Here is a 17328-nt window from a genome sequence, read left to right as displayed (position 1 = left end):
TCGAAGACGCATACCTGAACAAAACTTTCCTTAATTTGTTTCCTTTTTTATTTAGGATTTGTTTTCTATAAATAGGCATGTAAACCTCGTTTTTGGGGGTTAGACACTATTATTCTATTCTTGCTTTGTAACTTTGGAGATTAATTTGCAACCCTAGCAATTATTGATTTCCCAAGTTCGTTTTGAAGATTTTGGCTTTGCAATTCAAGTTAATTGTCTGGGTTTATTATTCTCTTTATGTAAGTTCATGATTTCTCCATCTACAATTATGAGTTGTGTTCTTGCTAATATAAGTAACTAAATCCACAACTAGGGTTGTGGGAATCATGATCGATTAACAAAGTATGAATAGTAAATAAGCAATTCTTGACTAGTATTTTGCATGCATTGATAATTCTTTCGTTTAGAAGTCTTTTTACGGTGGCCAACGTTAGAACTCGCCTTGTTACTACTTGCCGGACCAAGGAGGTAATTAACAAGAAAAGAATTATCAACATAGATTTAGTGTGATACTATCTAATAGGCTAGTGTCGATTGGTGCGAAGTAATAACTAAGCCAAACATTGATTATGATGTCTAATATGAGGTAAAGGTAAGGGTTAGTAAATTATACACACGTAGCCGGACCAAGGTGCGGGGTGAAATTCTCTGGATGCCGGACCAAGGATTTAGAGATACCTAACTTATCACTTTGCATGTAATACACTAGAAAAGGATTGCTATTACTAGGATTATTGCGTTATGAGATTATGGGGAACACATGTACCCTAGTTATTTCTCTTATCTTGATAACAACCAAAGTTGAATTTAATTATTGATTACAATATTAAGTCTTACTATTTATTTCACACAAGCACAACCCCCCTTTTTATTACCTGTTTCTGGAAATAATTTGACTAATTGAATATAATTGTTGGTTAAAAGTAAAGTCTAAACCATTTTCCTCGTGGGATCGATCCCAACCTACAAGTTGGGTTCTTTACTTGATAACGATCGCTTATGCTTCTGAAAGGAGGTGTAATTTGAGCGTATCAGAGGACATGGTCATGTCGATAGGGGGAAGAAGTTGAAAATTTTTGTCATCATAAAAAAGGAGGAAAATGTTATTTTGTTGTTGATGTGAAGTTTTGATGATTTGACAAACTTGGGAAATGATGCAAAAGGGGGACCAATCCAGTTACCTGAAGAGGCATGCTGATAAAGGGAACTGGTGAAAGGGGGAAAAAGGTGAATAACTCTGTTATCATCAAAAAGAGGGAAAATGTAACTTTAGAGCTGATGTTAAGTTTTGATGATTTAACAAACTTAGAGATCTAACAAGGGACCAGATCTAGGAAAGGGTTTTCTGGTATTGGGACTGATGAAAGGGGAAATAAATGAATAAACTCAACACGAGGAATATTTGTGTGTCTTCATCAAAAAGGGAGAAAATGTTATATTCTAGTGTTTTGATGATCCTCACAATGCAGGGACCTGGTCCTTGGCAGAGTATTCAAAGTGGTGCACAATTGTAAAGTTATCTTTACAATTGTCTTGTCAGGTTGGTTAGTGAGATGTGCAGCGTACTTCACCAATAGGAAGGGTGGACGAAGTTGTTTGTTTAGGTGGTCAAAACCCTTTTTGGTAACTGATATATACAACAATAAACAAACAATAGTATTCATTCAAGAAGAGAGAGAGCTAGCAAGTCTTTTTCAAGAACTCAAGCATCAAAGAACGCAGCAAAGGACCTGGTCCCGGTAAGTTTGCGTATGAGAAAAGGACGAAAAGACAGTTGTCAAAAGGCTGCCAACTCTGATGTAGTTGGTGCACAACCTTTGAGAACAACATGCTTTCAGCCAATCGCCTTGTCCCAAGGGTTTGAGTCCATCTTGATAATAGTCTCTTCTCTAAATACAAACCCAAGATTTGGCAAACAAAAACTTGGATTTTCTCTGAAAATTCATAAGCTTGAAAAGAAGGTCATCTTCAAGGAAGAACATTGCCCAACTCAACAAAGGGACCTGATAGAGTGCTGAAGAGTCTTTGTTGTATTTTGAGCTTTGTTTCTTATGTGCTTACATTGTAATCTATTCCTGTGTTATAAAAGAATTAGATCTTTGTTATGTTCATCTAAGGTCTAAGTCGGTTAAGGTTAACTGATTTAGTGGGCAGTGTTGTATCTGCTTAGTCAAATTCTAAGTCATCTAGGAGCTAGCTGATTTAGTGGGCAGTGTTGTATCTGCTTAGTTAAAGTCTAAGTTATCTAGGGTGGGATGACTTTGTGGGTAGTGTGGTATCTGCTTAGGCTCAGTAAGGAGTAGGCGTATTACTTAGTGTTGAGATTAAGTGTTTAATCTCTTGGTGGTTGTAATCACTTTTTCTTGAGAAGATTAGTGAAAACAGTTGAAAATTTTGTGCGACAAGTCTAGGTTTTACTCCCTTGAGCAAGGAGGTTTCCACGTAAAATCATTGTTCCCTATTTACATTGTGCCATTTATTTTCTCTCGTTTTAATTCAGTTGCAGTTCTTGCTGAGTCAACGGACCTGGTCCGTTGACTCATAGTGGACGCATATATTCCAACATAAGCACATGGTGGTTATTAGCTGATAAACTGAGATTGTTTTTTCCTAAATTCACGACTAGAGATAAAAGCAAGCAAATATTTCGATACAGACCTGAATTTCAAGAGGGATTTCACGGGAACCCTCAAAAGGATTTCAGTGAAGAGTTCAGGTGGCAGGATTTCAGTCAAGTTCGAATCTTTCATTGGATTTGATGGAAATTGAGCTCTTTTTCTGCGATTGTAGGCTTTAGAAGCCATTTTTGTTGCAGAAATTTTAAGTTGTGAATACCTAATTAGACTGATATTATTTTAATTAAGGGAGGTTTTGGTAAGAAGGATGTTTTTGGTAGAGTTATAATTAGTAAAACATTTGGGATTGTTTGTTCATGTACTTTATTTATCATCATTGTAAAGTTTAGCCAAACAGGAAATTGTTTACGAATATCAGACTTAGTTAATTTGTGAAGTCCACATTAATTATTTAATCCAAATAAGTTCAAGACTTGATCCAAATTTAGTATGGACTAGACCCAATATATTTTTTATGTGTTTACAACGTTCTCTTGAGATCTTGTCCAAAAAATATCTCATAAATCGTTGAGAGTACTTGTCTAAATATATTTCATTATGTTGTAAATAGTAATAAATGTCATCAATTCATGATATTCCCTTGACATCAATTCATGATATTTATGATATTCACATAAATACATCAGGATTGATTGTTAAAACTCTTGCAATTAGGAAGATGATGATCTTAGCCATTTCATAAAATTTAAAATTTTAAGAAATAAATCTTATGTAATTCGCATCTTGTCTAAACACATTTCATTATTAGTAAATGGTAATAAATGTCATCGATTCATTGTTTTATAAAATTATGATATTCACATCAAATGCTTGGATTCAAATGGGACACAAAATAATTTGAATTACAACTACTTGAAATTTAATACTACTTCCATATTACAAGGTAGAATATACATCACTTGCAAATACTATAAAGCCTCAACTAGCACACGAGAGATGTAAATTAAATGATGACCTAGAAATTGCAGTACCTGAATTAGTATATAAATTCTACAACATTCCTCTATCATCTTCATTCTTATCAAGTTTGCTGAATGAGTCCTCTATAATTGAGAGTTCTTCCATTAAATAGAAAGAATTCTGATTTACATACTTCAAAATCTGCTATTAACATCACTAAATATCTGCTATTCCTAATTATAATATCACTAAAATTATGTTACATTAATCCCTCATATCTCCTATATATGGAAAGCAATTGACACCATCAATACATAAATATTTAGAACTATTACATAGATATCTACAACTCTTTAGAATATGTCCAACATGCTAACATCCCCCTCAAATTGATGCCGTTGATTCAAAAATCATCAATTTGCCTACCAAAAACTGATGACGGTGTCGTGCTTTTGTAAATACGTCAGCTATTTGAAGATCGTTGGGTACACCTGGAAGAGTAATGATTTTATAATCTACAACTTCTGTAACAGAATGACAATCCACTTCTATGTGTTTGGTCCTTTCATGATAAACAGGATTGGTAGCAATCTGAATGACACTTGTGTTGTCAGCATGGAGAGGAGTGGGACTAGATTGAGGAAATCCAATTTCTGCAAGTAAACCACGAAGCCAAACAATCTCTGAGCAAGCAGTAGACATTGCGCGATATTCAGATTCTGTTGAAGATTTTGAAACACGGTCTTGCTTGGATGATGATAACTTCATATGGAGATGGTCTAGGCAATTCAACAGTACAATTGCAGTCACCTGCGAATACAGTTTTCTATTGAAATAAAATTTTGTTGTAAACAAGACAAGTAACTCTTTTGCTGAGTTCATAAAATTAAAGCCTGAAAATTATTACAACAGAGTTATACTATTCTAATAGAGTATCCTCATTTCCGCAACATATATCTTCTCAACATGAGAGTTCTTTACAGAAAATACTAGAAATATTTATTCAAGAGAGACAAACTTCCCCTAATAAACAAGAGGAAGTGATTACTTACAAGACAAACTTGAACTGTGTTTATTCCTTTTTTTTTTTAACTTGGGACTATGCCTCATTTTCTTTCCCAAGAATAATTTTCCTATTGATGAAGGAAGTAATTATTTGAAAAATTAGTCCAAGTTATCGACACATTGATAAGTTCTGTTGCCTTCTAATTAAATTTGTTGTTTCCCAAGGAAGTTTGTTGGTCTTTTAATTACATATTTACTCAACAAGTGAATTGTCATGAATATTTTTTTCAATTTTCCAATAAAACTATTTTTTCTGCTTTATTTTTTAAAATGAATAAGTTCAACTTTGTTCTCTTTTGAAGCATGACCTAAGCAATTGAAAACTGAAAAAAGTTCAAATATACTCTAACAATTAAAAAGATCAAGTATACTCTTATTTGGCACTTCCGCTACCGTTAGTGTGAAGGGCATATTTGGACCTTTTTAATTGATTGAGATATATTAAGGACAACATGTACTGTCCTTCAAATGTACTAGGGGCTGGCAAACTGAAATTGTTTTAAAATCTCTCTACTCGAGTTTAGCAAAGAGAAAATTGAAAAATAAAAGAAAAAGAAACTGGCTCCAAAACTTCTTCACAAGCAATATTGTTCAATCAATAACAATTTAAAATAATTACAATGTTCAAGAGAGCGCAAGGCTACAGACACGGAAAAAATAAGGATGATATTGTTCTTGGAGCAGTCCATTCAACTCTAAGGATGAGATTGTGATAACAATAACCATTGACCTTGTTTATGGCCCTCTCAGCATCTTCTCTGTTCACAAAGTTGACAAAACCAAATCCTCTGCTCATTCCTGTATTTTGATCAATCGCAATATACACTCAGCTGACATGACCAAAGGGACGGAACAGCTCCAACAAATCAGCCTCACGAGTGTTCTCAGAAAGGTTGGTGACCCTAACAGAGTTTTCACATTTCTTCTTCTCATCTCAGTTCCCTCACCACTTCCGCTCGCTGAAGCACCACCTCTCATGATCGGAGGAACGTAAGCACTCTTTTGAGAACCAGCAGCAGGCGCTTCCCTTGACGTTGGAGGAGCCACTGCTTGTGGTTTCCTCAGAATGGGCTTGATCACTAAATGAGGCGATTGTGATTCTTGTGGCCTCGCCATATAAGGCGGAGCACCAAACATCCAAGGAGACCTGATTGGGTGATGTAGATTCATCCCAGGGGGTGGTGGTATCTGGGAAGGCACACCAGTGCTGCCCATCTGTGCTTTAAAGTCGCATTCTCCAATGTTAAATGTGATATCATACGATTCAACTCTTGGATTGTTGAATGCATTATCCTCACATTATCCTCTAAATCCTCAACGTAATGTTTTTTCCTTTTCCTATATAGAGCTGACAATTTACCCTACCCCTCTCCAATTTTGATTTCTTCTTTTCATCTTTTTCACTACTAACATTTCTAACATTGCTACCGTCAACCACAAAATCAGATTTTTCGTATTTGAATACATTGTTTGAATCATCACTGATCACATTAATCCCTACTACTTTAAGTTGCAACAACATGAACACCCACAGTATTCACAACTAGGGATGTACATAAGTCGGTTTGGTTTGGTTTTTTATTAAAAAAACCTAGATCAATTATGTCGGTTTATTAAATCTAAAAAACAAATCAAACCACATAAAGTCGGATTTTTTTTATTTCGGCTTTAGTCGGTTCTTTTGATTTTTTTCTGTTTTTTACAACTATACAGTGTTTGAAAAACAGATCAAATTACCTGTGTGATAAGCCAAACTTTAAAAATGTTAAATGAATAGAAATCTTCGAAAAGACGGTAAAATTCACATGAGTACAAAATACTTTTATTGAAATCAACGTTTATTATGTTAAATTAATAAGATTAAAGGTTATAGTCAAACTGAATACAAAACAAAATATTTACAAAGTAAATTGTTAACTTCAAATTCGAAAAAACTATAACAATATAATAGTAACTTCCAATCTTAATACAAAATAAAATATTTACAAAATTTTACAAGCCCAAATTTGAAATAATATATCTAAACATTGAAAACTATATACTAACTAAAAATATATAAACAAAGTAGATTATAAATAATATATATATATATCGGTTTGGTTTGGGTTCGGTTTGACTTTTTTTTCTTTTAATACCAAACCAAATGAAGAATGGTCGATTTTTTTCAACGCCAAACCAAACCATAAATCATTTTTTTCCGATTTGATTTTGATTTGTCGATTCGATTTGACTTTACGATTTGGCTTGTACACCCATATTCACAACAATAAACATAACTTGCTAACACATAAAGATTAACAACTATTATACACAAAAAGGGGAACATTTATAGAAAAATCAAACTGCAAATTAAAATGACAAAGCAACATTTTAATTATAAATCACGAATCTAATAACTGAATCCATATGTTTAACGGAGAAAGATCAGAAGGTACCTCAACTTTAGATAATTATGGATCCGACCTTTACATCCGCACCAGTATCGTACATCTGCACCAGTATCGGACACCCGCACCAGAGTCTAAGCAACTTAGCTTGAATTTGTAAATTATTCACAACCTCTACTAAAAATGAATCGGCTAGATTTATGGAAAGGCTAGACTTACATGTCTAGTTGGATCCATAACAATCACCAAATGTACCTGTATCCGTACTTGGATACCCGCACTAGAGCCTATACCTAGATCTGTACCCCAAAATCTTAAATTTAGATACTTAAGGATCCGACCTCTAGATCTGCACCTGTATCGGACATCTGCACAGGAGTCCGAGCAATCATATCTTGTGTTTGTCGATCATTCACAACTTCTTTTGAAAATGGATCGACTAGATTTATGGAAAGGCTAGACTTACCTGTCTTGTTGGATACATAACGATCACCACCCATAACTGTATCCATACTTGGATACCCACACAAGAGTCTGTACCCTCAAATTTTAAAATTTAGATCATTAAGGATCCTACCTCTTGATCCACATCTATATCTTACACCCGCACCGAAGTCCGAGCAACTTAGCTTACTTGTAAATTATCCACAACCTAGACTGCAAATGAATCGGCTAGATCTATGGAAAGGCCAGACTTACCTGTCCTGGGGGATCAATAACAATCGCCTTATCTTTTATCGATAGGAAAATATATGAAAGTAACCATATACAATTAGATCTCTTAGAAACTAATAATTAAAAGACTAATCTTATTTGCAAAAAAGACTGATGCAATATCCATTGCTTAAAAATGTTGGTACATCTGTAAACTTTAACTGAGAGAATTAGAAAGACAACTCAAGTTTTCTTGTTTTGTTTCATTCTTTTTCTATAGAAGCAATGTCGTTTTATCATGTTTGTATCTCTATATATTCTAAACCTTTTGCTTGTAATCGGCCAATACACGTTATTTTGAACACTTGGCAGCTTTTGATTCGTTCTTGTTTTGACTCGGAGTCCAAAAAAATATCTCATAAATCTCTAAGAGTACTTGTCTAAATATATTTCATTATGTACATAGTAAATGGTAATAAATGTCATCAATACATGATATTTATGATATTCACATAAATACATCAGGATTGATGGCTAAAACTTTGTAATTAGGAAGATGATGATCTTAGCCATTTCAAAATTTAAAAAATTTAAGAAATAAATCTTATGTAATTGGCATCCTGTCTAAATACATTTCATTATTAGTAAATGGTAATAAATGTCATTGATTCATTGTTTTATAAAATTATGATATTCACATCAAATGCTTTGATTCAAACGGATGTTAGAGGCAAGGTTCATAACCCTGTAACCAGTGTTATCCTCAAATGGCTTTCTATTGTCTCCTCTTAGACCTTATTTCATTCACTATATATTACCAAATCCTAAACGTTGTTAGCGCCAAACACTAATTATGAATGTACTTGTACCCATTTGTACCTCCACTCCCTTGGCAAAATATTTGTTCTTATTGTGTCGCGCAAAGGCAAGGATCCTAGACTCTAATCACCAACATTGTGAGGCAAATTGCTAATTCTATCTGCAGCAGACCTCCCCATCTGATATGATCCTCTGTCCGACTCATCATAGTACTGTCATCCCCAATTCAGAATGATTTTCATCCCGAATCAAAGGAATCGCGACTCTGCTCTTTGACACAGAGCAAGTGACAACAATCAAGAGAACAACTTTTTCGGTCACCTGAGCTAAGAGAATTGAAAATGCAAGCTAGCTAAAACTCACCGGGAATGTTACAAGTGTAATCAAAATCTTCTACTTTTAATACATCGTCTGAATTAGTCATAGGATCCACAACATTGCACAGTGATTAACGTTAGGCGAGTTAAGCTGAAGAAACCATATTCAATCACCCTTTTAATTTGAGCAACATATAATCAAGTAAACAGTTAAGATCATCAATGTTTTTGAATAACATTTGAAACTACCATGGCAATTAAGTTGTTTGAAATATCAGTTGGTTATGATATGTACCAATGTGAATCTGCAATACGCTTCCGTTCAAAGGAGCCTAATGATATGAAACCAAATGCCAATTCCGAGGGGCAACAAAAATAATTTGAATTGCACGACTTGAAATATTAAATACTAAAATATACATTACTTGCACTGCCATGGAAAAAAAACAAGGTTCATAAAAGCTATATTACAAGGAGCAAATATGAACTTTGAATAAGCAATAAGCTAAGTCATGGAAATTCTGGATCTGCATAAGCTTCTTCAAATATGAATCTAACATCGGGTGATACTCGCGAAAATTGTTTCATCTCATCCATCATCTTTGTACCCCGATGAATATAATGTGTCATATTCCAAACGATCTCCTCTAGTACAGGTGCAGATGCCAATATAATCTTCATAAATTCCATGTCCATCTCAAAACCAGTAAAACCCTGCATCTCCACTCTCTGAAGCATCTTCATAATGCTAGGGCCGTCTTAACCCCTAGGTCACTAAAGCCATCACTTGGGGCCGCATATTTTTGGGGGCCTCTATTTTTTAGAAAAAAATTATATGTACTATGGGTGCTATGATTTCTACTAAGGAAATTGCATATGAGTTGAATATATAGGGTAGATCAAGCTATTTTTTCACTTCAAAATAAATTTGAACCAATTGAAGCATATGATTTTTTTTTATGATTTCTTATTTAGTAGTAACTTGAGATCACTAGATGATGAGAATTCAAAAAAATATTGTCTTGACCCTGAACTTTCTCTAACCCATAATAGTTATCCTGATATTGATGGTTTTGATTTATTTTTTGAATTAAAAGTGTTAATAGAAATAATACAAGTAGAAGATATTGATCTAATGAAAATATTCAATCAAATAAAAAGACTTGATTCTTTTCAAAATACACACATTGCTTATAGAATAGTGTTAATAGTTCATGTAACTTGCCTCACCCGAAAGAAATTTTGGTAAACAGTTAGGCGGGTTCTGATGAAGAAACCATATTCAATCAGGTTAATGAGAAAATACAAGAGTGCTTACACATTCAATTCTAAGCTCCTGTAATTTAGGGCAGCTTGTAATCAAATAAACAACACTAGAAAACTCCTTGACATTTCGTAAACACATGTCCAAAATACAGTGAAATTTGACATTGTTTAGAGCAGTCGGAGGACTCTCTGGTATACCTCCCATGATCAAGTACTAGAAGCAAGTCAAAAATTGGTTAAAGATACAACATTTGGTTATGATATGTACCAACTATAATTAATATTATCACAAGTAGTGTACATTACCTCTAATGTTGAACCACATAGTTCGAGTTCCTGCAGGGAAGGCATGTAATGGAAGAACTTTGTAACATTAGAACAAACAGGTGATGGATCAGTCAAAACTTGTGGATCGAGATACATATTAACGTTTCTAAGCATAGGGGCATTCTTGAAGCAAATGGACTTCGACGTTCCATAAAATTCGAACCATTTGAGATTAGCAGCATCAATTTCAAGAATGTCAGAGTCTGTGCAGCAATACAGCCTCAAATCTTTCAAGCAATGGGCATTTGGAAATGAGATTCTTAAATATTGCTAGATCGAAAATGACACTATGAAAATCAAGATTGATAAGCTTCTCGTACCCTTTGAAATCAGGTGGAGGGTGGAAAAAGCACGTATCAAGTTCCAGATGTCTTAGTTGTTGAAATGTAAAAAACTGAGAAGGTAAATGATATTTGATGAATGTGCATATGTGAAGGCTGAATTCCTCGACATTTTTCTTTGACAAGAAGAGTATCCAGTGATTAATATCAGGACAACCCTTCACTTTAGGGCCATGGAGTGTAAACTTCAATATTGGTCCTTTATGGAGTAGTAGGATTTGATAAATGATTGACTTGGCTACTTGATGGTCTTCGAAACACGCGAAAAACTCACCATTAAAATCAAGTTTTGCACGTGTTACCCATTTGTACCTCTAATCTTTTGACAAGATACTGGTCTTCACTGCGTTTTTACAAGGCAAGCATCCTAGAATTTCATCGAGAACATTATAGGGCACATTGCTAATTATATCTGCGACAAATCTCCTATCACTCCTCATTATCAAATACTTACGAGTTGCAGACACTTCTGAAATTTCACATAAAAATTACTTCAAAATGTCAAATTTGAAGCATGAGAGATCCAAAACTGCCGTTTTCATGGAAGTTTGGGGGTAAACACCATAATACACAACAGATGGGTAACTGTTAGGCATAATACATATATTTGACCCTAAACTTGGCTTCAAATTTTAACTTTGACCTCCAACTTTCAAAGTGCACAAACAGACACTTTAACTATTCAACTTTTAAATAAATAAACACACAATTTTTGCAGCCAAAGAGCGTGAAATGCAAACGCTCCAACATGTATTAGTGAGCCACTCAATGGCTGCCAACTAATTAAATATTTTACACGTCATTTTAGAACTAAAAAAAATCAAAATTAATTTTAATTTATATACAAGAATCAAAATTAATTCCTCCTAATGGTTTTTAGAGCTTGGAGCTCATTGTTTGATAGAGCTTAGAGGTTTGTTGATGACTGGCTTCTTGGTTTAGGTGTTTGTGGTTGTTGGGTCTGTTTTCATGGGGTTTGGGGGGTCATTTGAATTCTCGCCAGAGATGGCGGATCTGATGGGTTTGGGGTCGGGTATTTGGTGGGTTTAGCGACCTTTTTTGCTTCATGGGTTGTGCTCCGATGTGAGAAAGAAGGAGAACAGCTGGGTATTTGGTGGCGTTTTGCCTGAAAAAGAAGAAAATGAACGGAGGTTTTGGGTTGCCGGAGATTGGCCGAAATCCAGGGGGTAGAGTTGTCATTTCAGCATTTTTTTACTGTTGTGGGACTTGAAAACTACTCTTCACTCGCGCAGAATACGTGCACATCACGCGTTTTGCCAAGTAGGATTCGCGTGTTTATTTATTAAAAGGTTGGATAGTTAAAGTGCTTGTTTGTGCACTATGAAAGTTGGAGGTCAAAATTAAAATTTGAAGCCAAGTTTAGAGTATGCCTTATTAAGGCAAAAAAAAACTGCCTTCGACAATAGACAACTTTGCCCTCCATTTCCAAATATATCCTTATTCTTATCCAAGAGTTTCTTTTCTTTTTCAAGTAAAAGTGACTTTTATTATACTCCCAATTTTTTTTAATAAAATAAAAAATGAAAGTGTGTGTATGTTTTGTTTGAAATTTTTAAGTCTAGAATATAAACTACGAAAACGTTCTCTTATAATTTTTTTAAAAAATACATCTTAATGTTTTAATATTTTTAAAGTCTTCTAAGAAGTATCGAATTGATGTAATAAGAAATAAAATAAAACTAATCATGAATATAAATTATAATTGTAATATTGATTTAAGCTTCATTTGTTTACACTTAATAATGTTTTAACCTTAATTATTCAGGTTTCAACCATTAAAATATATTTATTTTAAAGATGTGAATTATTAAAATCTATAACGAAGTCTTTCCCTTTACACCTATAACTTTTGTAATCACGTAATGGGTATTTTAAAATATGTATGATTGTAAATACGTTTAATTATGTTACATACGTTTATTTTTTATTTTACAATCACTTAAATTGGAATAATTAAAATCTATAACACATAAATATATAAAGTACTCTTAAAACACATCTTTTTTTTCAGTTCATACCAATAGAATTATCACATTATTAAGGATTGTTTTAAACTATAAATTTTAAAAGTCTTTTTATTTATTTATTTATTTAACAACATGCCTAAGTTAAATAATGCACATAAATAAGACAAAAGAAAATGATAAATCTAGTTAGAAATCACAAAATAAATTTTATCATAACATTAAATTCAATGATCAATCTTCGATTTAGCTTATTGGTTTTGGACCCACTTTTGCGTGCGGCTTGAATGTGTGTGTGAGAGACAGAAATGGAAGTTTTTTTATTAAAAAAAAAGTCAGGGTGGGAAAGGGACAACAGGAGAGAAAATTACTGAGTAATCGAACCTCTCACTAAGAAGTTAGAAGTTTAGATAAATAACCGATTAAATAATTAAAATCCCCGGAAAGAAATGGAAGTGTGTGATAGTGTGGAGATTTTTTTAACTTATTATATAGGAAAGATTATGTGTAATTTGAATTTTCAAATATACATTGTTTTTTCTGTTTTTTTTTTTAAAAAAAAATCTATTCCATTTAATATCTTTCCAATTTTAAAAAAATATTTACCATGTTTAGTGATTTAACTTAAACATGAAATTTTGAAGCTTAAAATATTTTCTAAAAACAAACTTAAAATTATTTTTGGGGGTGGGGGGCTGGTGGGGAGGGATTGAGGTAGGGGTGAAAAAAGAAATTTTGAAGTTGAAAATATTTTTTAAAAACAAATTTTAAAAAAAAAAAATTGGGGGTGGGGGGTGAGGGGGGAGGTCGAGGGTAGGGGCGAAAAAATGAAATTTTGAAGTTGAAAATATTTTTTAAAAACAAACTTAAATTATTTTTTTTGGGGGAGCTGATAGGGTAGGTGGATGGGTGGGGGGTCGAAAGAGAGTTTTGGAAAATGTTTCCTTAAGTTTTGAAGGGAAGTCATTTTCCTTAAATTTGAGAAAAATAGGTTGATTTAGAAAACATTTTCCAAATTATTTTACCCAATTAAACATGAAAAAATTAGAAAATATTTTCCTTCATACCAAACACACCCATAAAATTAATTTATTTCTTTTGGCTTAGTATATCACACAGTTCCAACTCTTCTAAAATTTGGTCTCGTCTGTGCACATCCTTCCGGTACGTGTTTTTGTGGGATGCCTACTTGATTAGTTTCTAACGAATGCTAAATATTCTATATAATAAAATATATTTCTTTTTCCTAATTTATGTGATATATTTTGAATTTTGGGATTTAAACAAGTTTGTTTTTACCGTATTTTTTTCATATATCTTTTAAATATTTTGAATTGTCAATTATTGTGATTTATAATACTTTTTATGTAATTTACAAAAATATAAATTTTATTTTAAAAAACTTTAAGTTTCTATGAGTAAATTTTTTATCTAACTTAAATTATTTTACTCGCAAAATAAAATGTATCACATAAATCGAAACAAATCGAGTAAAAAATAAACGGTGTGTGATGTGGCGTGAAAAATGAAAGACACTTTTGTAGAAAGAGGAACTATTTTTCCATGCAAGATTGGGCCCCACTTTGAAATTTAAGCCTACCCTTTTAGAAAGAAAGGAACCTCCCTAATTGACGCCTTTAATCTCTTCTATTATGTTATAAACAATTATATATCAACACTCCATGTTCACACCAAATTAGGTATGAATTTATTATAATTAAATCATAAAATTAAATAATATTAAAATATATGTTAACTAATTATGATTTATCATAAAGCATATATGCAAGAACATATAGCATAAGTTCATTGATTTAATGCAACATGAAGCATTAGGTTTATGATCAACACAATATAAACTTATGAATTAAAAATTTATCAATATTTGAATAAACAGTAGATCTGAATCATTGTTTAAAGATAAAATGAGTTCAATACTGATATTTATGTATTAAAATTGAAAGAAATAGTAGATCTGAATCATAGTTTAAAAGATATAATGAACACAATATTAGTAACCTAGAAAATTAAAGTTAAATCCATAAAATTTAAATCATAAATACGTCTTTAGCCATCACGGGAAAAATAAAAATCAGTAGATCTTTATCTTCTATAGTTGATTTGTGATTAGGGATAAAGGAAACAATTTGACAGTCTATTTGTTTCATCAATTTTCTTCTTCTTTACAAATTTGCAACTTTAACATTATGAATATTGCATCATATGTTTCTTGCAAACAAGATCAACCTCTTACTAGTTTTTGAGAGAATCTAACTATGGATTCCTTCGTACATTCCCTGTCTGATCAAAGGATAAGGCGGTGATAGTTATGGGTGCAACGGGCATTAAAAAATCTAAATTTTTTGTAGATTTAGCCAATTATTTTTCAGTAGAGGTTGTAAGTAGCGACAGAATACAAGTGTACAAAGGTCTTGATCTAGTCACAATAAAAATCTAGTCACACATATCTACGGGTATGACTATTTCAAAACTTTTGTACACCTGTATTTATCAATTATTCATAACCTCTACTGAAAAATGAATCGACCAGATCTATGGGTAGATCTATAGCTATAAATCAAAACCCATATTTAGATCTCTCAAAAACTAAGAATAAGAGACTGATATTATTCTCAAGAAAATGATGATGCAAGATTCATTAAGTAAAAGTCTTACCAAAAATGTAAAGAAGAATAAATGATGGAGAGAACAAAATATACCGTAAGTTTTTCAATGTAGAAATATGCTGTTGGTTGGTGCTGTATATATATTAGTTAAAATAATTGGTGCCATGAACTTAGACATCTACACTCCCTCTGTTCCATCTTAATTGATTACTTTTTATTTTGTACGATGCTTAAAAAATTATAAATAAAAAGATAATTTATTAATTTACTCTTTAAAAAACTTATTGAAATTGCAAACAAATGTAAATACTTTAAAATAAATTAATAGCATCTAATGTAATTAATATTTTCTTGATTTAGTAAGGTGATCAACTAATATAAGACAACTATTTTTTAATATAATAATCAACTAATATGAAACGGACAATATATGTAACATGAACATGAATACATGATTATTAATACAACTAATTTGTAGTAAAACTTTTACGTAATTACGGGTTCCACCTAATGTAACTCAGTGACACAATTAATTCATGCCATCGGTCCAGTGGTAGGTAACAAAATTAGAATTAAATCCCACTTTAACATTCAACGCCTTGCTTGGATGGTTGTTGTCGTTGTATGGTATCGTCAGTTTAAATATTATGTATTTTGGTTGTTATTTAAATTTTATTGAAATGTATCCATTAAATTCATTGTCAAAATAATGATAAAAAATTTTATTTTATGTAACGATTGATTGCGTCAGTATTTTAATTTTTTTTCTCATTATTTAATTATTTTATTTTATTTCTTATCTTACCTTTTTTCGTTGTTTTTTTTCCTCCGATATTTGGCAAAATGATTTGAAGTTTGATTAAATTTAGATTTGTATCAGAAAGTTTGACATATTGGAATAAAAATATTTTTTAATAAAGATGATTTTATACCTAAAGGTCGAATGCTTACCACTCCACCTTAATCATCATTGATAAAATTGATTTATATGTTATTGAAGTCGATGAAAAAGATTTTTAAATTATTTATTTGTCTTCACAAGTTATATAAAAGTAGGTACTTAATGATAAAGCAAACAAATTAGCGAGTTTTCTATCTGTAAATTAAAGTTTATTGTTCAGATAGTCAATCAATTAGTATTAGATTAAATTTATATACTAAAGTCTCGTTTTCATCCTTTTTCTTTACGAAAAAAAAAAACACTTATGTATACTCATATTTTACTTACTAGCCAGATTTGTTCAAGTTTGGACTAAACAATAATATAACATTTTATATTAGGTCACGGTAGAAAAAACTAAAATAACCCCACCTAGTTATGACGCTATCTAATTTTGATCTTTTTAATATTCAACCAATAAACACATTACCTTTTAGTTAATCTAATATAATCCTTATGTGTATATTTGGTTCTTAAAAATGACTGAAGTTAAGTGCTTACCAAAATTATCATAAAATAGAGAAAAAAACAAAAAGAATCTCGAATTATTGAAAATGAAACAAAATATCCTTCATTGAGTCTTTGGCCCAACAATACCTTTGAACTATTAAAAAATGGACAAAAATTAATGCCCTTGATGTTACAAAACTGATTCAATTATCCCTATTCAGACCTCCAAGTCTCATGTATCCACTTTGTAAACCTTTTTATTACTCCATTAATTTAGATGGACTCCACCTTGACAAAAGATTACCCCATCTATTCAGTTTTATAGACAAACCAGAAAGAAAGCACGGGCCCAATTATCATTATCTGAAATTCGTAATGTTTATTGAAGAACTTTCACATATAGTCACTCAAAAATAGTCTAATTACTCTCCATAGCTATAGTTTGATAATTACAATTCATAGCTACATGTTAGGAAGAAGAGAGGTGAGCGAGACTGGGAAAGAGAGGAGAGAGGCAAGCGAGAGAGGGCAAAAAGTGGGAGAGAGGTGAATTGTATATGTATATCGGTTAGATAATTGTATATTATACATATGCATTTGTATATATGGCAAGC

The 17328-nt window shown here is 32.1% G+C and overlaps 1 protein-coding gene and 2 pseudogenes across 1 annotated transcript in view; all 3 read right to left on the bottom strand.

The window, feature by feature from the left end:
* Positions 1 to 17328, bottom strand: part of LOC125827028 (F-box/FBD/LRR-repeat protein At1g13570-like) — a 35631-nt gene that overhangs the window by 10447 nt on the left and 7856 nt on the right. The gene's annotated exons all lie outside the window — the stretch shown is intronic.
* Positions 3921 to 7488, bottom strand: LOC125826308 (uncharacterized; annotated as a pseudogene).
* On the bottom strand, positions 8584 to 11152 carry LOC125826307 (F-box/FBD/LRR-repeat protein At1g13570-like; annotated as a pseudogene).

Source organism: Solanum verrucosum, unplaced genomic scaffold, assembly GCF_900185275.1.
Source record: "Solanum verrucosum unplaced genomic scaffold, falcon-dt-bn FXZP01000060.1, whole genome shotgun sequence".
In the NCBI taxonomy this organism is placed as follows: domain Eukaryota; kingdom Viridiplantae; phylum Streptophyta; class Magnoliopsida; order Solanales; family Solanaceae; genus Solanum; species Solanum verrucosum.
The sequence above is the reverse complement of the archived record's forward strand: the minus strand, read 5'-3'. Positions and strand labels throughout refer to the sequence as shown.